This window comes from Aquarana catesbeiana, linkage group LG09 (genome assembly GCF_042186555.1).
Source record: "Aquarana catesbeiana isolate 2022-GZ linkage group LG09, ASM4218655v1, whole genome shotgun sequence".
NCBI lineage: Eukaryota > Metazoa > Chordata > Amphibia > Anura > Ranidae > Aquarana > Aquarana catesbeiana.
The window spans coordinates 247,439,812-247,464,818 of NC_133332.1; the positions used below are offsets into that span (position 1 = coordinate 247,439,812).

The following is a 25,007-nucleotide window of genomic DNA, read 5'->3' on the forward strand; positions in this document are numbered from 1 at the left end:
TATAGCAACCAGACGCTTAGCCCATGCAGTATTGTATGCTCATGCCTATGCATATTAAGGTGGTTGTAAACCCAGTGAAGGGACTATCTTCAGGTGATACAAAAAGATGAAACAAATCCCCCTGCATAAATTGTATCTGTACACACTATAGAGGGATATGCTTTGTTCATATTTCATGTCTGAGGTTTACATCCACTTTAAAGGATAGGTCCAGGAGTATGATCACCGACTGGTTTGTTACATTGTTTGTGGACATCAACAGCATAGTCTCTGCTCCCGAGTTCTCATCTGCATCCATCTGCTGTAGCCATCTCTTACCCGTAAAAAGTAGATCACGTTTGTGTAGTTTTTCTCCATTTTTTATACTTAAGTATGATTTAACCCCTCTTACCAACAAATTACCCATGTACACAAGCTTGGCATTTTAAAAGACAAAACAAGAAGACCACATTTACACATCTTCCAGAGTATGAGGAGATTGCATGCTGTGGTTGCATTTCACGCTAAAGATGTTTGGCATCAAATTGTCTTCACACCACACATTTGTAAAGTGTAATTGGGTTTCTCATAATGGAAGTTTTGCCAAACACAGAAAATGGTTCCAGGTTCACAGCTATAGACTCCTCTCTGATTGATCCCCTGTTGAGTATATTGTGGATAGATGATCTCAATCCCAACCTAATAAGCTAACAGAGTGTTGCCTTTGGTGAGAACCATAGCTTAAATTATAAACAAGAGAAAATAAATTTAACAAGATCACAATCAAGAAAAAAAAGTTTACTTGCAAACAAAAAGACATAGGGGGCAATGTTTTCCTGAATCTCAACATTACCTGTTTATTTCAGCTCATCAAGCTCTGTGACAAATCCTACATTGTGAGACAAAAAAGATGTAATAGTACATTCTTAAATATTATTAATAAAACTGGCTTCTGTTTTTAATGTTGACTCTAAATACTTGTCCAAACTGGTAGGTGTTTTTTCAAAGAAGGAATTACTGAACCCTGTATGCTGTTCCTGGTGAACTTCATTGATGAGGCAGAAGTGGATGTTGGTGCAAACAGAATACAGATCAAGAGGAGGTAAGCTAAACGTTGGGCTTAGTAGCAAAGGTGCCCCTCAAAATGGTAATCTTGGCAAAATGTATACCTCTAAGATGATATGCTATTTGTGAAGTAGTGTATTAATACTGACCAAAGTTAGATTGCCCCCATCCTATCACTTATATATGAACTATGCAGCAATTTTTGATATGGGTGAAAAAGGGTAACCCAAGTCTGCATGAATAAATTCCTGTCATGTCACAATGTAGAGCAACTGGATATTTTTTTCAGAAAGGCTGTACCTTTTATTATTAAAAATCAGAGGCTTAATTGCTAGGCAGGTGACTGTGCCTAGGCTGAGATGATGTCACCAGCCTGCTGCAGACAAGAATGAAGCATTTCTTTTTTCTCCTCTGCCCCAGTGATCAGACTGCAACATTATAAAACTGTAATGCCCTGTACACACGACCGGTTTTCCCATCGGAATAAACTCTGAAGGTTTTTCCGACGGAGTTCCGACGGAATTCCGCTGAAACTGTCTTGCGTACACATGATCACACCAAAGTCCGACCGTCCAGAACGCGGTGACGTACAACACGTACAACGGGACTAGAAAAAGGAAGTTCAATAGCCAGTAGCCAATAGCTTCCGTCTCGTACTTGCTTCAGAGCATGCGTCGTTTTTGGCCTGTCGGAACAGCATACAGACAAGTGGTTTTCCCGATAGGAATTGGTTCCGTCGGAAATATTTAGAACGTGTTCTATTTCTAGGTCCGTCAGAATTTTCAAAAAAAAAAGTCAGATGAGGCATACACATGATCGGAATATACGATGAAAAGCTTCCGTCAGACTTCTGTCTGACATTCCGCTTGTGTGTACGCGGCATTACAATTCAAAAGAATATAGACTAATCTGTGTGAAACATTTAGAAACGCATCCGAGAATAGGATAGATATCAGAATTTACATGACTGTCATCTCTAAGGCACCATCTTATTTCAGGAAATAGATTCTGAACTCGGATGATGCTTAAACAACAATGGGTCTGGCAGATTAAGGCATTTTCAGGAAATGTGAAATGGAACTAAAAGAAGTTCAGAAAACTGAGAGAGGCATAGGTGTGCACCCCAAAGCTCAAACACGCGTGTGTAATGTGTGTGTATGTATATATTGTAATAGTGAGAGTCCCTGGCCCTATGGATATGGAGCAAAAATGGACACAGAGTCTGCATGTCGGCGGACTGCAGAGCTACAAGAGCGTAGATTTGAAAAGAAGAGAACTGCTCTGACAGCTTTCTCCAGATCTTACTAGTTCCGGATGGGACTCTGTAGTTTGGAGATCCCTAAGAGTTTTGGGTGGGATGGGATCTCCAACCCTGTGTCCGGGTGTTGTGGATAGCCAGCAGGTTGTGTGCCCAGGTGCACACAGCCCATATAATGAGGGACTGGTGAGATCAGTGGGGAGAAGGAAGATGGAGTGTGAGCAGGTTGTTACTGCTGGTGCTGTATGAAGACAGACCTGTGTCTGGAAAGCTGTCTGCCCTGTGGGAGACTGCAGCCCGGGGTAGGGGGATTCTTTGCCCAGGTACTAGGAAAGGCTGGCCAGCCTTGAGTTGGGAAGACTACAGAAGCCAGTGAGTCCTGGGTGGCCTTGAAGAATCAACTCTGTTGAGAGCAAGCAGAGGAACTGCTGACAAGAGAGCCAGGTGGCTCGGTATGTTTTCCTTATTTTGAGTGCTAAATGAAGTTAAACCCTTGCGTGGGAATCCTGAATGGACCTTTTGTTTTTACATTTAATAAACCTGGGCTACCAGGCCCTTAACCATAACACCTGTCTGACGTGGACTCACTGCACAGAAAAACGCATCTATCACTTGAGCTAAACACCCCAATATCACTATATAAATAAACACACATATAACCAAACTCTTGTAAATAATGTAACAAACATTTTAAAAAGCATTAAAACATTTTTTTTATTATTGAATAAACACTTCTTGTGCATGCACAATCGGTGTTGTTTGTTGCTGGTGCACCCCTCCCCCCCAGACAATGCTGGACACTGCAGAACCTAGTGCCACTTTATTGATAATGATTGCTGCGTGGACAGTGTCAGTAGTTTTTTTTCATTTTTATTATTTTTTACACTTTTGTTTTTGAATTATATTATTTTTTTTTTTTTTACAATTTTTTAGGAGTCCTGTTGGGGGGCTTTGGTAAAATTTTAGGGGTCTAAACAGACCCTTGATGTCTCAGGTTTTAAGACAGAAAAAGGGACTGAGGACACAGATTTCCAGTCCTTTTTCTCTGCAGCCTCAGCTGCACTGGACAGTGATTGAATGGGAAGTGCTCTGTGCTGAGCAGCTTCCCGTTCATTCACAAACTGAAGCATAGTAAACATGTTTACTATCCTTTAGTTATGAATTAATTGGTACAGATCTCTCTGTGTTCACGGGAGCACATAGGGGTGCTGGGCAGCAGAATGAAGAGGAACAGTGACAGGAGGGGTGGTGGGGGTGGCATATGCTGTTACCGATCCCCTGTATTATCCTCCTCTGGCAGCTGAATGCCAGTGGGAGGAAGAGGAGGAGAAGCCTACTTTCAGCTGCTGCAGGAGGAAAATACAGATCGGTTCCAGTAAATGTCGCAATAGAGTTTCTGGCACTGGCAGCAGCTTGCTGGTACGACTTGGGCCTAAAATAACCACATTTGTAACTAATAATTATCTCATTACCTTATGCATGTAATACATCTATTCTGCTCACTGAAAATGGTAAATTGTGTTACTAAATTGGAACAACAGACAAACTTTCCATCACCAACTGTAACATAGAGAGCTGTTGACAGACCGCCCTTGCGACCTAAAAAACCATTCCCACTTTCACAGCATATACTTATGTAATGGGGCGAACACAAATATGAAAAATAATTTAGTAAATGTATTACACAGTGTTCTGCCTTAAAATTTACCAGTAAAGTGGAGCTGTACTTTAAAGTGCAGCAGTGTTTGGTCCGAAGCAACCCATAGACATGAGATGACAGTTGTGTTAATCTCATGTCTTTAGGTTGAAGCAGATGACTTCAGGCCATCTGCTCTCACTGGGAGCACTGATCAAAGAGGTTGGAAAACATGTACAGATCACGTTCCCCTTTGAAATAAGCAATATTTTTCATGGAGTGCTGTAGCAGGGCGTGTTGAAGGGCCATTGGATTGCTCCTACATGTCTTACTACTAGGTTAATGGGCCCCGTGAAGTATGTAATCAAACCTTTTTAGTAGAGGCTCAGGTATTTTATGATGCCAACTGGCTTGCCTGGTATCTTGAAATTAGGTTCCATTATGCCTTGGAGAGCCCATCTAATTACTCCAACTTCCGGGAACAAGCATACTTACAACTCCACCTGTAACGTCTGGTGCTTGGGTAGCCTAATGATAGGCCAGGACTTTGTTACAGTGGAGGTATGGGGGGGAGCCAATTCTCTGTTTTTCACAAAGTCAGAATTAAGAAAGTTAGGGCTCCCATTCTATGCTGAAGCCACATTTTGAGAAGCCAATTATAGCTGCTGGCTTTGTGAAAGACTACTTCCCCTAATATATGAATAATTTACCACCATTAAAGTGATATTAAAGGCTTTCTTTAAAAAAATAAATAAATAACAAACATGTCATACTCACCTGCTCTGTATAATGGTTTTGCACAGAGCAGCCCAGATCCTCCCCTTCTTGGGTCCCTTGCCGACACTCTTGGCCCCTCCCTTGCTGAGTGCCTCCTAGTGCAAGCAGCTTGCAATGGGGGCACCCAAGCACGCTCGTTCCTGAGCCATGGCTTTGTGTGTCCATTCACACATGGAGCCGTTGCTCAGTCCTGCCCCTTCTCTCCTCATTGGCTCACTGGCTGTGATTGACAGCAGCAGGAGCCAGTGGCTCCCACTGCTGTCTCAGCCAATGGGGAGAGAGTTCCCGGCGAGCCGAGGCTCTCTTGCACATTGCTGGATCGAGATGAGACTTAGGTATGTATTGGGGGGGCATAGAATGCAGTAAGGTTAAAAAAAAAAAAAAAAAAAAAGTGATCTTTTAGAACCACTTTAAACTACATAGAAGGATATGGAAAACAGCTTGTGTCAATACAGCAGACGATAGCAACGGAACAACAGACGCTGGTCTGCATGGGAATATAATAAATAGACAAGCTAGGAGTTAAAATAATGAAATCTCTTCTCCCAATTACAGAATAAAACAGAAAACATGTGCACGCTTCCATTAAAACCTCCCATATATGAGAAAACATCGCTTTTGAAATGCCCTTGCAATTTACAGTGTGTGAAAATCACAGGCCTCATCCTCTAAAACTTTTTTTTTTTTTTCCTGCTCCCCCCTCCCACAGGAAATATTTCTGTCATAGTGTAACCGTTATTTGTAACCTCCACAGCTCGCCTCCCCCTTTCCTTCCTGCTCTATCTCTCTCCCTCTCTCTCTCTCCCTCGTTCTCGCTCTCAGGGGGGAAAAAAGGTCATTGCGCAAATGATTAGTCAGAGCTCAGTTGCTATAGCAACCAGCTCATGTAACTGGGACAGGCATGCATTCAGGACAAGAGAGAGGTCGACCATTAGCGTGTGCTGGCGAGCTGAAGCCCTTTGTATTTACTTTCAAGCAAGCCTCCATGAAGCCCCATGCTGCCTGCTATACCCGGACAGGTCTCTTCTTAATGACTGAATTTGGTCCACATTATTTATTCGATTTCTTACCGTTTTTCCAATTCTCCCCCAATTTTTTTCTTTTTCATTTTTATCCTAGAGGTTTTTTGTTTTCTGATACATTTCTTTCCTGCAATCATAGATCTCACATCATTTAACATTCTTATACCTGTTCATGCCCTGATTCATCAAGATTCCATATATTTTATGTATTGATTGATTTTATTTATTTTTTTTTAGATTTAAAAGCAGATCTATTGTAATTTCGTTGTCAATTATGTTTTCCTTTTATTTTATTTTTGTCTTTCTTTTTAATTCGAAATAAAGCTGTTATTGTTCTAATATACTGTGTGATAGGAAATTTTGGACATTTGAGACTTGTTTGAGAGCATTTATCATGAACAGAAAATATTGATCTACTGCGTATAAAAATGCATCATGTTTTATTTCAGAATTAACTGCTTTTACTGTTTATTTAACAATTTAAAAATATTTATGCCTTCATTTAGTCATTATTTTAGTTATTACAATAATGTGTTTTAGAATCTGATGGCTATATTTAAGTATTTTTTTTTTTTATAAATGCAACATACTTGTGGGGTTACTGAACCACCTTAGCATGATCTCAAGTGGGGGGGGGGGGGGGGGGGGGTGTAACCTGGACACCTGGCCTCAAAAGCCACTAAACAAAGCTGATTTATTTAACATAGTTTCAATAGCAAATAAGGATGAATATAGCAGTTTCGGGAACTTATGAGACCTGTCGATATTTAAAGTAAACCTATCATAGGGGAAATGTAGGACTGCCATAGCTGACCTCCCTTTGAAAATACTAGCTGACCGGCTGTACTGCTAACACACTGGCTTCAGTACTTTCTCTGTCACCGACCAGAAAAAAAATATGCAGATCAGTAAAGTCAGAAGTGCTTTTTTGCATAATTATTCCAGCTCGGTGGTTCGAAACACTGAAGCAAGACTAGCATGACAGCCAGGTAATTAGCATTTTGCCTCCATGTTTCTCTTATGGCATGTTTCCTTGTACTACTGTGGGGAATTCCATCCTTACTTCCTGTCCAGTGAACCGAAAGAAAATTACTGTCAGCTGATACAGGAGGGCTTTTTAAGCCTAAAATGGTATGATATGTAAAACAGCAGGCTTCAAAGCAAATTTAAAGTAAACCATTGACCATTTCTACTAAACCTGCCCTTGAGCTATATAACAGTCACTTCAAGGTGCCTGCACACATGTTCACTGTATTACAGAGCTCTCCATTGGCTACAAAACCTTGGGTGCTTTGGCTCACCCCATGTGAAATAAATAGGTGGCGAAGGGGGGAAGGTGTAGAAATCAGTAACAACATGACCAAGCATCTTTAACATTAGGTTTTTTTCAGCAATTATGGGCAGCTGAAGAAGTTATCCCTGGTGACAATTTCCCATGTGTTAAAAGGGTACCCCTGTTAGTTTTTGCCACATTATACACGTTAAACTTTTGCTGGTGAGATTATAATGCGGGCACCTCCAAGTGCTCTGCACTGTTACTTTATTTCCTAAGCACCAGGGATACTGGTGACATTTGGTTATGGGTACTGTATTATGCAGCTATTGACCACATCCCGGTCATGACCATACTGTGGCCTACCTCTTTCTGTCCATGTAAGCCTTCTTATTAGCTGATGAAGCTGCAATATAGAAGCCAATGGAGAAGCTAGAATAAAGGAAAGTACAGCAGCTTGACCTCACAAGATCTAGTCCCCTAGCTGCACAATATTGCTACCCAGTTGTGGGCCTGCTGGGGGCTATAGAAGTAAATAAATAGTGCACACAGGCTTCCACAGCTGACTACAGTGTAATCCCGCTTGAAACATCCAAACAACCCAGAGGGGTAACACATTAGTTTTACATGTATTCATTTTCTACATTGACAATTAAAAATAACAGTACGCGTGAGTTCTGGTCAAGTATTATGTCATATCAGTTTATTTATTACAGGTACTTATATAGCGCTGTCAATTTACGTAGTGTTTTACTCTCAAGGAGCTTACAATCTAAGGCCAATAACGTACTTTCATATATACACATACTAGGGCCAATTTAGACAGGAGCCAATTACCTACTAGCAAATCTTTTGAGCGTGGGAGGAAACTGGAGTATCCGGAAGAAACCCATGCAGGCACAGGGAGAACATCCAGGCAGGTAGTGCCGTGGTTGGGATTTAAAGCGGCAACCCTAGTGCTGCTAGGCGGACGTGCTAACCACTTAGCCACTGTGCTACCCAATTAACCTTTGATCCCTATGTTCATATTCTAAAGAAAAAAGGAATTTCCTTTGATGAGTGTTTGAAGCAGATGTGTTCACAAAGCTGGTGTCAAAGGCCTTATATACTACTGGTGTAAACAGGGGTATATACATGGTTTAGCAGCCAGGGGTGTAACTACCACCATAGCGACCCATGCGGGCGCTATGGGGCCCACAGCCGAGTGGGGCCCAGTGAGGATAAGAGCACTGCCGGCACAGTCTCCCAGCCAGGGGAAGAGAGAGGAAAGGAAAAGGCGAGCTGTCCGCATCAGCAGAGAGCTGAATTGCCCGATGTAAGAGCTTTCATGAGAACTTCCAGTGTTCCCGGGGCTCACGTCACATAGTTCCACCTTTTGGCCCGGTGCCTTTGATAGACAGAATGCCGATCCAATGCGGGACATGTGACGTCATCAAAGGCGTTGGGCCATGAGGTGGGGCTATGTGACGATGAGCCCCGGGAAGACAGGAAATTCAAATAAAAACTATTACAGTGGGCAGTCCCGCTCTCTGCTGATCCGGGTGGCTTGCCTCTTCCTCTGCATAGGTGGGGCTGTATGGGGCACAGGCAGACCAGGCTGTATGGGGCACAGGTCGCGCTGCATTGGGCACAGGTCACACTGCATTGACACTAGGGCAGCTGTGGGGGGGGGGGGGCTGTTTGCAGGGGGGCCCCATACAACATTTTGCTATGGGGCCCTGCTATTTCTAGTTACGCCCCTGTTAGCAGCGATCAGTATTCTCTTTACACAGAACTCTCCCTCAACTAAAATGAAAACCCAATGTTTTTTAATAGCATCTCAAACTGCATACAGTGTAGGTGTATGCCAATGGAACAAATGGCTGGCCTGAGCTAAAATCTGCTTGGGAAGGGGCATTCTGTTTCTTATGTGCCCATTCTGATAACTGCTTCTTGGGATGTCATACAGTATGTCTCCAGTAAAACTCCCATTAGCAGCTAGTGATAGAGAGGCATTCAATTGTAAGTCCACCTTTACACATTGTAGCAAGCAGATTAACCAAGATTGCCAATGTAACTTTTTTCTTTCTCCCAGTTCTCCAAGAGGGTTCTAATGTAATTTTTAGTGGTTTCTCCAGTTCAGTTTGCCTATCTGTTGTCCAAACAAGGGACACAGGATGTATATAGTAAAATGGCATATATGCTGTATATCTACTGCTGGATATGACTAGATGTTTGTTTAATACTCTCCTCCCCTTTTATAACCATTCACACATTGTTCTTGATAATGTCACCACAGTGTTTGGCTGCATTGTTAATGGGCACAGTGGGCAATCAGCAGCCAATAATAACAAATTACCCAATAAATGGTGCCCAAACAGCCAGGAGGTCTTTTGAAGGGTAAAAGTGCTCAAGATTTCAGTCACATCACTCTGGCTTACAGCCATCTCATTTAAAAGCCCAATTGGACCTAAGTGATATACTATAAATCCTTATAGGGTGCATCAGAATAATAAGTGTGTAAAGTCTTAAAATCAGTCATTTCGGTCTGTGCATATGGGGCAAAAATTAATGTTACTGGGCTATTTCTTGTACTGGTCAAATAATTTTAATTTATTTAAAACCGACATTTGATTTGGTCACTAGATGGTGCTAAATATCATAGGAAATTTCTATGCTACAAAAATTATCTGTCAAAAAATACAGTAAGGTGTCAGCCAAAAATAAAGTGTGGAGTTGAAGAAAAATTTTACTTTATGTTATTGTATCTTTTGAAAAAAATGTTTGTTTGTTTTGCCTGATAAATAAAAAAAAAAAATCACTTGTTTTCAAAAAATGGAAATAAAGTGGAACCTACCTTTGTTTCAACAGTCTGACGTCTTTGAGGTCCCCCCACTGGCATCTTCTCCCCAGCTTCTTCTGGATGCTGGTCTTCTGCAATCTTAGTTGGGTGATGCAGGATGACGTCACTCTTTATGCTCAATGTATATTCTACGGAAGACTGTGAGCAGCCAAGTAGGTTTATTTTACTATAAAAGAGAGATTACATGTCTCTTCTGCAGTAAAGGGCCTACCTGCTCAGTTTTTTAACACTAGACTTTTATTCCACTTTGAAGTGGCTGTAAACCCTTACATATACCCAGTGAAGTGACTGGTGATTTTATAAAGCTTGTCTGAGCTTTCAGAAAAAAGGGGTCAGGGAGCTGAAGTTACACTCTACAGAGCTCAGTAAGGAGAGCTCTGAGAGCTGATTAGAGGGAAGGGGCACACTCCCCTCCACACATCACACAGGAACAGAGCTGAAGCTGTCAATCAGCTGGAGCTCCCTCCCCTGTCAACTTTTTTCTCTTGGTGTCAGGGAAACTTGTCAGAAGAGATTCATGCTGATAAAAGAGGAATGAAGGAGCAGACATAAATCACACCAGATGCAGTCCAGTGTGTTTTTAATCTGCATAAAAAACACATTCATAGTATTTTCCATGTAATTCAATTGCCCATGTTCACTCCAGTGCAGTCAATAAAAGTAGAACCTGCTTATTTTTTTTCTGTATGGAATGCATCTGGAATGCAGCAAAATGCATGTAAACGCACATTGTTCTTAGATTGCTCAAGTGTCAAAGTAAACACATAAAAAACGCATCAAAATATATATCCGTAAACACAGAAATTGTGGTGTGACCCACCAGAGGATAATAAACTGTTTTTATTTGCTGCATTTCCCAATTTCCTAACAATCTGTCTATTTTTTACAAATTGTTAAATAGTGCTTTGATCTTACAAATTCCTATAATAAACACACAAAAAAAAAAACAAATGCACGAAGATCCCTTTCACACCAAGCCGCCACCAGGCGTCAGCAATAAAGTGGCGCTATTTTTGCAGCTCTCATTTGTTTTTGAAAATTGTAGTTCTGCAACAGCTGGAGGGCCACCAGTTTGAGACCCCTGCTTTACAGGTTACCACTTTAGATTTACAGAGGAGGTCTACTGCTAAAATTACCGCCCTCGATCTGACCTTCACAGTGATACCTCACATGCATGGTGCAATTGCTGTTTACATATGACACCAGACCGACGCTTGCGTTCGCCTTTGCGCGTAATGACGGGGGAGACAGGGGTGCTTTTTTTTTTTTTTTTTTTTTTTTTTATTATTTTGTGTTTTTTATTTTATTTTTAAACTGTTCCTTTCATTTTATTGTTATCTCAGGGAATGTAAATATCCCCTATGAGATAGCAATAGTTAGTGACAGGTACTTTTTTAAAAAAAACCCTAGATCTCTCCTCTGCCCTCAAAGCATCTGACCACACCAAGATCGTAGCTACTGGTTTCTTAGGCCATAGAGATGATTGGAACTGTTCTGGCCTCTGATCAGCTCTATGGTCAGCTGGCGGAACCACCGGCTGCATTCTCGGGTTTCCTGTTGGGACAGGAGAGCCAGAGAAAACCATGGAAGATGGTGGGGGGGGGCGTTCCCTCCCACTGCTTATAAGAGCAGTCTAGAGGCTAATTAGCCGCTAGGATTGCTTTTACATGAAAGCTGACCGCTGGCTGAAAAGAATGATACCAAGATGATACCTAAACCTGCAGGCATCATTCTGGTATAACCACTCAGTCCAGCAACATAACAGTACGTCGCTGGTCCTTGTTGGGCATACATTGTAATGTTCTTTTTTTCATGCAGCCTGTGAGCTGAACAAAAAAAAAAGAGATTGATCAGTGGGTATGCCCACCATTAGAATACCACTCTTGATCCACCCACTTCTAATGATGGGCATACCTTTTTTTTTTTTTTTTTTAACTGTGGTGGTGAAATCGCCTCCTACAGTGATGGAGTAGCTGAGTTATGTATCATGGGAGCAAATGCTGTTGCTGTCAAGATAAATAAATCAGTGCTGCAGCTGAATGGCGTACCTCCTAAGCAAATGGTTAACAATAAAACAGTAACATTACAGTATAACAGTAAGACATACCATACCTGCAAAGCAAATACAATAAAACATAGTAAAAATAAAACATTTTTTAACGCAATCTGTGCCTAAATAAATATATGCCGAAGCATGGGGGCAATCCACCCCTAATGTTAGGAGCAAATCGCTACTCAACCCCAGCCCCCATGCTTTGGCATATATGCTCTTTTTTGTAACCGTGGTAGTGAAATCACCTCCGACATCGCTGGAGTCATGGCTTTACGTATCGTGGGAGCAAAAGCTGTCAGAATAAATAAACCCGTGCTGCAGCTGAATGGCGTACCTGCTAAGCAAATGATGGTTAACAATAAAACAAAGTAACATTACAGTATAACAGTGGTGTAGTGGGTAGCACTTTCGCCTAGCAGTAAGAAGGGACGCTGGTTCGAATCTCAACCAGGACACTACCTGCCTGGAGTTTGCATGTTCTCCCTGTGCCTGCGTGGGTTTCCTCCCACACTCCAAAGACATGCTAGTAGGTTAATTGGATCCTGTCTAAATTGTCCCTAGCATGTATGAATGTGAATTAGGGACCTTAGATTGTAAGCTCCTTGAGGGTAGGGACTGATGTGAATGTACAATGTATATGTAAAGCACTGTGTAAATTGACGGCGCTATATAAGTACCTAAAATAAATAACAGTAGGACATACCATACCTGCAAAGCAAATACAATAAAACATAGTAAAAATAAAACATTACAGTTCTAAAATACAGTAACAACAGAGAGAGAACAATAGATATAGTACAATAGTGAGCGAACAATAGAGCAGGCAGTAGAGAGCGAACATGAGAGAGAACAATAGAGAGAGAGAAGAAAAATAAAACCACAACTATTTTTGGCTTTTTTATGTTATATGTTTTTTGTGTGTTTTTTTTTTTTTCTTTTCACTTTTATAAAAACCGTAAACTCTGAACGTTTCAGATTAGGGTCTCTCAAAATGTCATGGCCATCTCATCTTTTGAGACTCTGTGTTAATGTGCCCTAGGATTGTGTAGTGCTGTACCCTATGCTATTACTCCACTAGTGTGTGGTAGCGTTTGAAACAGTCACCGATGCAGAGACAATAAAAGCGGGTGTCACGCCTAAATCCGCGTTTTCTGCAGACACAACATCTTCTTTGGGGTTCTCAAAAAATGGGGGAAACAGGGGATGATGGGATTATTGTGGTGCCACCAAAATTCAAAATTACTAGAATGATATTTTATATAAAATCATTTATTTTATTGATATCAAAAACATCTAAAATGTTTACATGAAGGAGTACAAAAAATATACAAAGCAAAAACAAAAACAGAAATACAGTGCAAATAAATGACCGTCACCAAAGATGTTGAGGGGTGATCATAGTCTTATATGTTCCCAACTAGTTTCGCCAAAACATTGGCTTCATCAGGGGAATGTAGAGATGTACTGCAGAGAGTAAAACCACTATAATAAAGAAAAAATGCATTATTGGATCAACATAATCTTGTAATGCTGGAGGCAAGCCAATCGCATCGCATAGCAGTCAAATTGCCGCCCCCCCATATCCCACGGTCTTCCCACCCCTCACACACTTAAAACATACCATGCGGGCTCCAAAACGCAAGGGGGACACCACCGAGACACTGAGAATGGATTTTGCACTCAGCCCAGTATTTGGCTACAGGGGAATTAAAGGGCGCCTAAAAAGAGAAGTATAGCATATAAGTATTAAATTCTTTTAATTTTGTTTAACAAAAGGGACCTAAGCCTCAATTACATACCCTAATTATATGCAAAACCAAGGCACTCAATGTTGCACAAGGGAGATTCACAGCGCAGTCAGTTCATGTAAAAAAATCGCATGAATGCGATCAAAAGGACTGTACAATAGATTCAAAAGAGGGAAAAAAAAAAAAAAAGGTATGGGAAAAATGATATTGATACACATAAATATATCAGTGAATTTCAGATTTAAAGGACATAGTGAAATATGTTGGATATAGTGAGTAGGGCTTACTGAATACGCATTAAGTTAGAAAAAATGCATCCTTTGAATAAGGTTCCGCCAATATCTTGGCTAAACTTTGGAACCTCCACAATGAGTCTTTCTGGTAACACCGGTTATTATAGATGATCTGAAAGTCAATGCATATAACAAAGGGACTGTTAGCAAGAAAGTTCAGCCAGTACAGCCATATGTGGCAATATAATGACAGATGCTTGCTGTGATGAAAAAAAGTTTGTTGGATCTATTACCTTTTACATATGTAGCCAACTCCCCAGGATGGTCCCACAGCAAGGAGATAAAAAACACACTGAGAGCAAGGCTGCCTTTTAAAACTCCCACCTGATCAGCATGATATAAATCAGCTGATCAGGAGCGGACGACAGGCGGGCGGGGCACATGCGCAGTTGCCAGTATCATTTGCCTACATATCCCATAAGTCCGAGTGTCGGTCCGGTCACACGGCAGCTACTGCCTGCGACATGATCGACAGATGGGAAAGTGCAACGGAAGGCTCCAGAGGAAGAGGGGGGAGAACCCCACATCATCCAAGAGAGACAGAGGGGAGAGGAGGCATGAACAGGCGTTGGAACAATCTTCTTTGGGGTGTTCTCTGGGTAGGGGTACCAGGGAGGACAAACGGAAAATGCCTCTCATGCAGCTGGCTAACCATTTACGTTGGGAAGGTGGGCCATAGCACTGTCTGGAAACAGAAGGGCTGTGACGATCTCTTCCTGGAATTTTAGGAAGGATCCAGTCCATCATGAAGCTTTGTATAGCACAAAAGTGTTCAGCAGAGCCAATTGAAAAAAATATACAGACACTTTTTTGTACCAGCGACTGGCCTTACAGGCAATTGGGTACGGCGCCAACAACTGGTCGTTGAGGTCCACCCCTCCCATGTTAAGGTTGTATTCATGGACACAGAGGGGAATCTCCACAACACCAGTCGCCGTAGGAAATTGGACTCTCGTATCTGCATGAAGGGAGGACAGAACAAAAACATTTCGTGAATCCCTCCACTTTACTGCTAACAAATTACTACACTTCAAGCAGGCTTTTTCCCCCTGGCTAAGTCGGGATTCTACACGCCGTTGGGGGAAGCCCCAGGGATTAGATCGCATGGTGCCACATGCGACAATTCCATAATAAAAAAGGTGACTAAAAAGTGGCATGCTCGTGTAATAATTGTCCAAGTGGTACCCCTTTCCGAATAAGGGTGACACCAAGTTTGACACAATCTTACCAGCGCTCCCTATGTAGTCTGGGCAGTTTTACGGCTCTACGTGACTATCTTTTCCCTCGTAAACCATAAAATTATATGTATAGCCTGTTGCCCTGTCACAGAGCTTATACATTGTGACCCCATATCTGGCACGCTTGCTGGGAATATACTATTTGATAGACAAGCGGCCAGAAAATGTAATCAGGGACTCATCAACGCAGACAACTTGATCGGGAGTAAACAAGGCTGCAAACTGTTGGTTGAAGTGGTTTACGAGGGGCCAAATTTTGTAGTCGATCAAATCCAGGGTCACCCCAAGGATGACAGAGTTCATTATCATTGAAGTGCATGAACCGCAAGATCTGCTCATATCGTGTCCAGGTCATGGAGGCAGAGAACAAGGGCATATGGTGAATTGGGTCAGTGGACCAATATGACCGCAACTCACTCTTTTTAGTTATGCCCATGAGGAGGGACAGGCCTAGGAAGGTCTCAAATTCGGAGACCGTAATAGGTTTCCAATCTCTGGCAAGGGTCAACTTGGGATTAGCGGTGATGAATTGACCAGCATATAAATTGCTTTGGTCCACAATAGAGCTATAGAGATCTTCCGTGAAAAACAGCGAATAAAAATCAAGTGACATAAAATCAACTGTTTCCACCTGAATTTCCGGGTTGGCCAGTGAATAGGGGAAGTACAGGTGCTGCAGATGTGGTGGGCTCCCAATTAGGATTGGCAAATGCAGCAGGAAGGGCACTATGGGCTCGACAAGCCTGTGTTTGTCTTCTTCTTGGTAGCTGGGGGACACTACCCGTGCTAGCCACCTCACCGGTTAAACTGCACTTATGGGACTCGCCACGTCACCAAGCGTTACTGCAGTGCTGGATGCATGACCAGGATGTACTAGGCCGCTGGTGCTTGCCAGTTCACCAGAAGGATGAGCGGCACTAGTACTGGCTCTCTGCTCCATACGAGAGCCCTGCGGTTCTTGCACCTCAATGACCGCAGAAGAACGGGGTCGGGTACGCCTGACATTGGCAGGGACCACTACTCCGTCACCATAGCTATCTGTCAGGGTGCCGCTGCTGTCTACCGGTTCCATATTCTGAGCCTGAATCTGACAGATGGGTGACTTCCTCTTCACTTTCTGTCATACTCAAACGTGTAGGCCTCTTCACTACTGTACCTTCGATTTGACATTTTGGTCTCCAAATTTACTGGTACAGTAGTGAGACAGGAAAAAGAGCTCCTGACTTTCAGCGACTGCTTCAAACGCTACAAAAAAAACTGTTAGCGTTCGCAGGGATCAGGCCTGACTCTGCGAATGCTGCAGTTATGTGTTTAGTGACAGTGATCGATTGATACTGCACTTGGATTGGACTGGGCTGGGCGGAGGGGCTTAACGCAAGTGCTAGCAGGTATCTGGGCTGATCCCGCTAACACTGCATTTTTGGGAACCCTAAACTGCTGGGGACGCTAGTATAGATCTGATCAGATATTGATCCATTCAGACACTATACTACTAAGGGAGGTGAATGGTGCGTGTGTGGGTGTTAGCGCTACTGGCACTAATCTGACTCTGTCTGGGGCGACGCAGACCCTATCTGACACTAAAACCTAGCTGATATCACCCACCGGGCAATCAGGGGTTTAAACCTTTATTTAGGTAATATACTGCAGGTGCCCTGATGCTATAAAAAAAAAAAAACTAGCTAACCAGCATCACCCATGACACTAATACAGTGAGCACTGGTGACGGGGTGATCAAGGGGTTAAACCTTTATTGGGGGGGTTCCCTAGACCTATCTGGGCCTACACTAAGTACCCTAACACTGATTTTTGTCACTAATGATACCAGTACAGTGATCAAAAAAAAATATGAACACTGCACTGGGTGACACAGTGACAGGGGGTGAAGGGGTTAACTGGGGGGGTGATCTGGGGTTGACAAGTATACCTACGTGTACTGGTGTCAGTGTAGTGTTGGTGCACTTACTCTGAGATGTCTTCTCTCCTCTCTCTGGAACAGAAAAGAGTTCCACGAGGAGAGATGATATCACTTCCCCTGCTGTGTTTACACTTACACATGCAGGGGAAGGATTTAATTCGCCAGGACCGTTTACCAGGTCCAGGCCAGAAACCATTGGCCTGGGCCTGGAGATTGATCAGTTTTGAAGCAAATCTGATCGTCGCGCACGCGCCCCCCAGACGGCCGCACGCGACGTATAACTACAAAGCTTCGCCCAGCTGGGCCAACCTGCCGCAGTATAACTGCGGCTGGTCCGGAAATGGTTAAACAGCTATAAAGAGCGTTAGGTAAGCCTGTGTGGAATTAATGGAAAGCTGTTTTATTAAGTACATTAAGCTCTATTGGTACCTAGGGGGGGCTGGGATTTAGAAAAAAAAAAAGGTGAACAAATGTGGACTTAGCCTTTAATGCATTCTTTGCATTAAGATAAAAAAAAACTTCTGTGTGCAGCAGCCCCCTAATACTTACCTGAGCCCCATCAGGATCCCGCAATGTTGCACGAGAGCTTCGACTGTCTGGGAATTTCCCTCCTCATTGGCTGAGACAGCAGCGGGAGTCCATCAAAGTCAGTAAGCCAATGAGGAGAGGAAGGGGGCAGGGTCAGGCTGCGGCTCTGTGTCTGAATGAATACGCAGAGCAGCGGCTTGGCTCAGATGCCCCACAGCAATCTGCTTGCTGTGGGGCATTAGACAGGAGGGAGGAGCCAGGAGACCTGAGAAGAGGAGAATCTGGGTTGCTCTGTGCAAAACCATTGCACAGAGCAGATAAGTATTACATGTTTGTTATTTTTAAACAAAAAAAAAACAAGACTTTAATATCACTTTAACTGAAAACCATATTTTTTTGTCTTTTATTTACTCCTTTTTGCTGTCCTTTTAACAAAATTAAACACTGAAGGTGTTTAATGGGCTTCCTGATCATGTAATCACTGTGATTGGCTGTCACAGTGATTATGTGATCTTGCCAGCTTCCGATGGCCCTTGGTGAAGGTGATGTGTACTGTCAATTTGGCGAAGTCTTTCTCTCCCATACCCAGAAGCCCCACTCTGTTAGGCTTCATGCACATGACTGTATAGAGGATACGTAATCACTTTCCAAAGATCCACAGCTGCTACGTACAGCTGCCCATTGAGATTAAGTAAAAGATGCAGCTGTACATGGATATGCGCCTGAGGTTGCGTAAAGCATTCGCACGCACACAGATGTATGCTCTGAACACATTCTAACAACATTTGGAGTATTTGCCCGTATGCATGTGGGCAGTGCCAGGGCAAGGTCATCCAGCACCCAGGGCAAAGGTACCAAACTGCGCCCCCCCCCCCCCCCTCCTTTAGGGTTAGCAGTGGTTTGCTGTCACTACTCCTGTCAGTCTTGTAACAGAAGCAACTGGCACAGTGCAGCCCCTTCCCTGCAATAAACCATTGTGCCCAGAGCAGCCGTCCCTCCTGTCCACCCCTTATCCTGGCCCTGCATGTGGGTACACATAAGCGCAGCACCTTCTAATTTATCTTAATGGGCGGCTGTAGACAGCAGCTGCGCTTCCCAGTTCCTGGGAAAGTGATTACACAGTCTCTGCATGATATATAATCCCTGTATGGCGGTGTGCATGAGGCCTTACAGCAGGGGTATTAAATGGGGTATTGAATTAAAATTCATAAGGTTCTGTCAGTAAAATTTTCTTCCAGCAGAAATTTTCAGCAGCAAAATTTTCTTCCAGTCCGAATCTTATGTTAGATATATGTCTGATCATTGCCATCACAGCCCCGCATTATATGACATATCCCCCTTTACATCACAGCTCACCCTTACATCACAACCCCCTTTATGTTGCAGCCCCCATTTAAAACCATGTCCTCAGTACCCCCTTCATATCACAGTCTCTGGTTTACATCAGTGTCTTCAGTCCTCCCTCCCCATCACATCCCCTCATTTTTATCACAGCCCCTCTTTAAATCACAGTCCCACCTTCAAATCATACTCTCCCTTCACATCACAGTCCTCTATTCACATTGCAGCCCAACCCCTTTTACATCATAGTACCCTCTTTATGTTAGTTTCCTCAGTCCCCCCTTCACATCACACCCCTTATATCATAGTTCCCCCTTTACATTAGTGTCTTTAGTCCCCCTTCCCTCTCATCACTGTCCTCAGCCCCCTTCCCATCAAAGCTTTCCCTTTACAGTCCTACCTTACACAGCAGGGCAGAGGCCAGGAAGTGCTGCAGGTCTGGATGGAGAGCAGGAGATGCCCAAATTTTCATGTTAATGAGTGGGTAATTTATGCTATGGCACAGGTAAGCTCCTGACCTTCATCCAGACCTGCTACACCTCCTAACTTCTGCCCTGCTGTGAGGATTACAGCAGCAGCAGAGAATGGGGAAGTCACAACATAATCTTGTCTTTACTTCACAGTCGCTCTTTACACCATATTGTCCCCTTTACATCAGAATCCTCAGCATAGGCATGCGCAGGGAGTGTGCCTGACATAAAACCCTCCTTTACGTCAGTGTCCTTAGTTGCCCCTTCACATTGCAGCCCAACTACCACATTAATGTCCTTAGAGTCCTTCCCATAAGAGCCCCCTTCACAGTCCTACCTTACACAGCAGAGCAGAGGGCGGGAGCTGCCCAACTTTTCATGATAACAAGTGGGTGATTGGTTGCTAGGGTGTGAGTCAGCTCCTGACCTCTGTCCAGACCTGCTGCATCTCCTGCCTTCTGCCCTGCTGTGATGATGACAGCGGAGGTGGGAGAAGACTACAGGATGGATAGGTGAAAAAAGACACCCAGGCTGCAGAGTGGCATGGCCATGGTGGTCTGGATAGAACCGTCTCTCAGCCTGAATACGGACCAATGTCCACTATTTAGTAATGCCTACCTTAGATCAATGGAGTGGGAAGATGGCAAAAGAGTGCAGATAAATGAGTATACCCTGTTGATGTGCTAAGCCAATGGTATTTACTTAGGGTGAACCCATGTTTTGTACAAGCAATTATGTGCAAGGGAAATTTAAAAAAAAAAAGGGATTCTTGCTAGCTTATGATTGGTTAGTTAAAGTGAACCCAGCTTCACCTATGTTAATCTTTAAGCCCCTGTACACACCAGCGCGACTTGTCATGCACTTTGACAGATCTAAATTGCATGACAAGTCGCGCCCTATTTGTGTCTATGGAACCGTTCAATTTTCGCACCGACTTTGAATACGTTTCCTGCACTATTTTTTGCGATTTCACGTGTGACTTAAATTGACATCTGTGCATGAAATCACGCAGATGAATATGCACTGTCCTGCGGCTTTGAAATCACACTGAAGTAGTGAATGCCCCATTGCACGCATTCATAGCCGCATTCAGGGTGAATGGGGGTTAAACTTCAAATGAGGCCGCTGCTTACAGCCACAAAATAATAAAAAGTTGTTCATGTATAATGTCTCTAGTCAGGTGTCTCCCAAGTGGATGTCAGGATACATAAAAAAAAGTAGAGGTCTCACAGAGTGGTACCTTTAAAGCAGGGGATGCACATCACTATACACCACATGTATATGTATAAATGTACTCCATATAGAAAATCTATACTACATAAATATACATTTTGATAAAAGCTTGCCATACACTAGAAGAATTTTTGAAAACGTTTGTTTCAGGACTGTTTGGTCAATTTTTGAATTGTTTTCTATAATTTTTGGTTGCATGGTTAGTGATGCAGACTTGTTGTAGGTACACTTTTTTTTTTGCTTTTTTTGCTTTTTTTTTTTCAGAAACCTGATAAAAATCAATTTGAATTTTTTAATGTACAGAGTTTTTAAAGTGGGGGTCCACCTATCTATCGTTTTTTTTTTTTTGTTTTTTTTTTTGAGTTCATTCACAAACTTTTCTTCTCAGCATTACATACTCACATATTGTGTGTAATATGTCCGCCTGTGTCAGATTTCCTCGGAAAGAATAACTTATATTATTCACTGCAGGCAGTTTCCATCTTCATTGTGGGCATTTGAAGCCCACAAGCATTTATTTCCTGGATGTGGTGAATGCTGTGCTCCCAGCATTCACCGCTCGTTCCCGCACATGCTCAGTGGCATCCTGGGAAGCCTGAGACTAGCTCCCAGGAGACTGTGCGGGGTCTGGGAGAGGTTAGAAACACGCCTACTCCCACGGGAGGAGAACCAGGAAGTGCAAAGAATAATAGAAAAATAAAAGGTAATTACGGCGATTTAAATTTTTTTAAATGGCATGTCAGCATCTAGGCAAGGAAGAAAATACATACAGATATTGTTCAAAATTTGGGTGGAACCCCGCTTTAAGATACATTTTTCGAAGGTGTATAGTGATGTATTCTCCCCTGTTTGAGGTGTCTGTTTTTGAGACAAAAATTTTTCCTCTACTTCACCTCATTTACTAAGCTCAGGAAACAGTCATTTTGCTAAGTGAACAGTCAAGAAAAGCTTGTAGTACAATTGCATTTGTGCCAAGTACTGTCTTAAAAGAAGAACAAACCATTATGACTAAGATCATTTTTATGAAACTAAAATTATTGCCAGAATAAGATTCCTAGATTACCTGAATGTCCTAAAGTTTCTACTCTGGTTCCAGAGCCAACATATTATAAAATCCTGGAAGAGGTAGAATAGGCTTCTGATTTATATGGGTACTGAAATCAGTGAATACCAATATTAATCTAATGTTCAACACAAGCATATTGAGAGTATGGCTGTAAATTATGAGACTCCCAAGAAGGAACCCTCCAAACTGTAAGGAGAAGGCAAGCAAATAATGTATATCTTATGCCTTGGAATTCCGTTATATGGAGAATGTATGTAATATTGCATTCTAAAAATGTAAATGTCACACAATACAGGCATTTATTTTCTAGCATTAGAGGCTGTGTGTGAAGGGTCTCCACTAGGTATGTAAATCTAAACCTTAGATGGATGATTATTTTCTGTATATTAGATTATTCCTACGATTTGTATTATGCAGTTGAAAAAGAAGCAGATGGTGGTTTATCAGAGTTTATCTGTAGTCTCATAGATGTCTTCGCCTTCCAAACATTTAAATAAACAGCAACTTCATGAAAATATATTATAGCTTCCATAGACTGCATTTTCATAGACTTAGTGGGGTTGATTTTCTAAAACCGGAGAGTGCAAAACCTGGTGCAGCTATGCACAGAAACCAATCCGATTCCAACTTCAGCTTGTTCACTTAAGCTTTGACAAAAACCTGGAAGCTGATTGGTTTCTATGCAGAGCTGCACCTGATTTTGCACTGTCCCGTTTTGGTAAATTAACCCCAAAGTGTATCTAAAGCCAAAACAAAACATGAACAATGGTTTGAAACCCAGTGAAGGGTTTATGTCTGTATTTTATTAGGGATTTTTCTTTACTTCCTAAGACACACAACAGGAAATTAATGGAAATTGATCATGCCCTTACAAACAGATCTCCTCTGAAAAATCCTAGGGACAGCTGTTAAAATTTGAATATATGTGTGAAAGAGATGAGTATTATAGAAAAAAAAATCTTAACAAAGTGTCTTAAAGTGGATGTAAACCCTCACATATACCCAGTGAAGTGAATAGCCTCAGATGATACACTGAGATGAAACAAATCTCCCTACATAAGTTTTGCATGTATATCTGCAGCTTCAGCTTTATATATTCTTTAGAAAGTGCACATCATGCTAGAGATTTTCTCTTCCTGTTCAGCACTGAGAGTGGATTCTTGGCATACAGCCAAGACAGCTGATTGGAGGCAAGACATACATCCCATCCACATAGGCAGAGACTTACTTGCAGAGCTGTACTGTGACAAGGCAAGCTCTCTGCTAATCTATCTATAGCAACCTCCCTTGACAGAAATTTCAGGCTAGTTTTAGCTTGGTTGACAGAGAACTTGTCAGAAGTTATGCTGATAACAGAGCAACGAAACAGCAGAAAGACACAGGACTTAGTGCTTTGGAGAGAGTTAAGAAACACTACAGATACAGTATCTCACAAAAGTGAGTACACCTCTCACATTTTTGTAAATATTTTATTCTATCTTTTCATGTGACAACACTGAAGAAATGACACTTCACTACAATTAGTGAGTGTACAGCTTATATAACAGTGTAAATTTGCTCTCCCCTCAAAATAACTCAACACACAGCCATTAATGTCTAAACCGCTGGCAAGAAAAGTGAGTACACCCCTAAGTGAAAATGTCCAAATTGGGCCCAAAGTGTCAATATTTTGTGTGGCCACCATTATTTTCCAGCAGTGCCTTAACCCTCTTGGGCATGGCGTTCACCAGAGCTTCTCAGGTTGCTACTGGAGTACTCTTCCACTCCTCCATGACGACATCACAGAGCTGGTGAACGTTAGAGACCTTGCGCTCCTCCACCTTCCGTTTGAGGATGCCCCACAGATGATCAACTGGGTTTAGGTCTGGAGACATACTTGGCCAGTCCATCACCTTTACCCTCAGCTTCTTTAGCAAGGCAGTGGTCATCTTGGAGGTGTGTTTAGGGTCGTTATCATGTTGGAATACTGCCCTGTGGCCCAGTCTCCGAACGGAGGGGATCATGCTTTGCTTCAGTATGTCACAGTACATGTTGGCATTCATGGTAGAGAAATAATTTTTTTTTTTCAGATCCTCAGAGAGCTCTCTGCCATGAGGTGCCATGTTGAACCTCCAGTGACCAGTATGAGAAAGTGAGAGCGATAACACCAAATTAAACACACCTGCTCCCCATTCACACCTGAGACCTTGTAACACTAACGAGTCACATGACTCTGGGGAGGGAAAATGGCTAATTGGGCCCAATTTGGACATTTTCACTTAGGGGTGTACTCACTTTTGTTGCCAGCAGTTTAGACATTGATGGCTGTGTTGAGTTATTTTGAGGGGACAGCAAATTTACACTGTTATACAAGCTGTACACTCACTACTTTACATTGTAGCAAAGTGTCATTTCTTCAGTGTTGTCACATGAAAAGATATAATAAAATATTTACAAAAATGTGAGGGGTGTACTCACTTTTGTTAGATACTGTAGATGTACTTTGGTCAAATTTCATGAAACGGGTCTACATCCACTTTAAGTCTTTAATAATTAATTACAAGATTTCTCTAATTGAAAAGTGAGTGTGTGGTCTTTAAAGCTAAACTCCTGGCAGATATAAATAATGAAATGTATTTTTAAAATGAGCTAACTTGGTATGCACCTCTTGTAACCCCCTGTATAGCAACATTCAGACTAGGGGTAGTAGGGGCAGTACTAGGAGCCAGTCAGGTGCTGCTGCATGATCATGCTCTGTCAGGGAACAAGCAAACAAAAGAGAGACCAGTGTGAGAAAAATAGTGAATTGCTGCTGGTCCTTCACTCTCACAGCCTGGGGGCAAGAAGGTGACCTAACTTTTAATATAATCAACAAAGTCTGCTAATTAAAATATCACATTAATGCAACTTTTATGTAATGCAGCAGAATTGCGACGCATGCAGGGGAAAAAAATGTTTTTGCGTAAATTGTCGGCATAACATTATCTTGGGTTGACAAGGGCAACAATTATTATAACAATAACTTTATCATAGGTTTGCAGTCACTAGAAATTCAGATAACATTGTGTTCACCTATGTAAGTATTTGATGGGTAAATGTCATCCAGATCATCCAACATCATTTTTTGGGACCTACGGAATCATTTTGGGAGGAAATAGAAGAAGATCACTTCTAATAACGATGGCTGCAATCAGTCAGCAATAGATCACTACAGCAGTGACCTATTGCTGTAGGGAAAAGCAGGATATACTGTAGCTGCAAAAGCTCTGCCTGAGCCTCTGTACTGAC

General features: G+C 42.3%; 1 long non-coding RNA gene across 1 annotated transcript in view; it reads left to right on the top strand.

Moving 5' to 3' along the window:
* Positions 1 to 1,012: 1,012 nt before the first annotated feature.
* Positions 1,013 to 25,007, top strand: part of LOC141108485 (uncharacterized) — a 37,805-nt gene continuing 13,810 nt past the window's right edge. Inside the window, exon 1 of the long non-coding RNA XR_012236074.1 lies at positions 1,013 to 1,081. This is a non-coding gene — a long non-coding RNA (uncharacterized lncRNA). The remainder of the gene's footprint in view (positions 1,082 to 25,007) is intronic.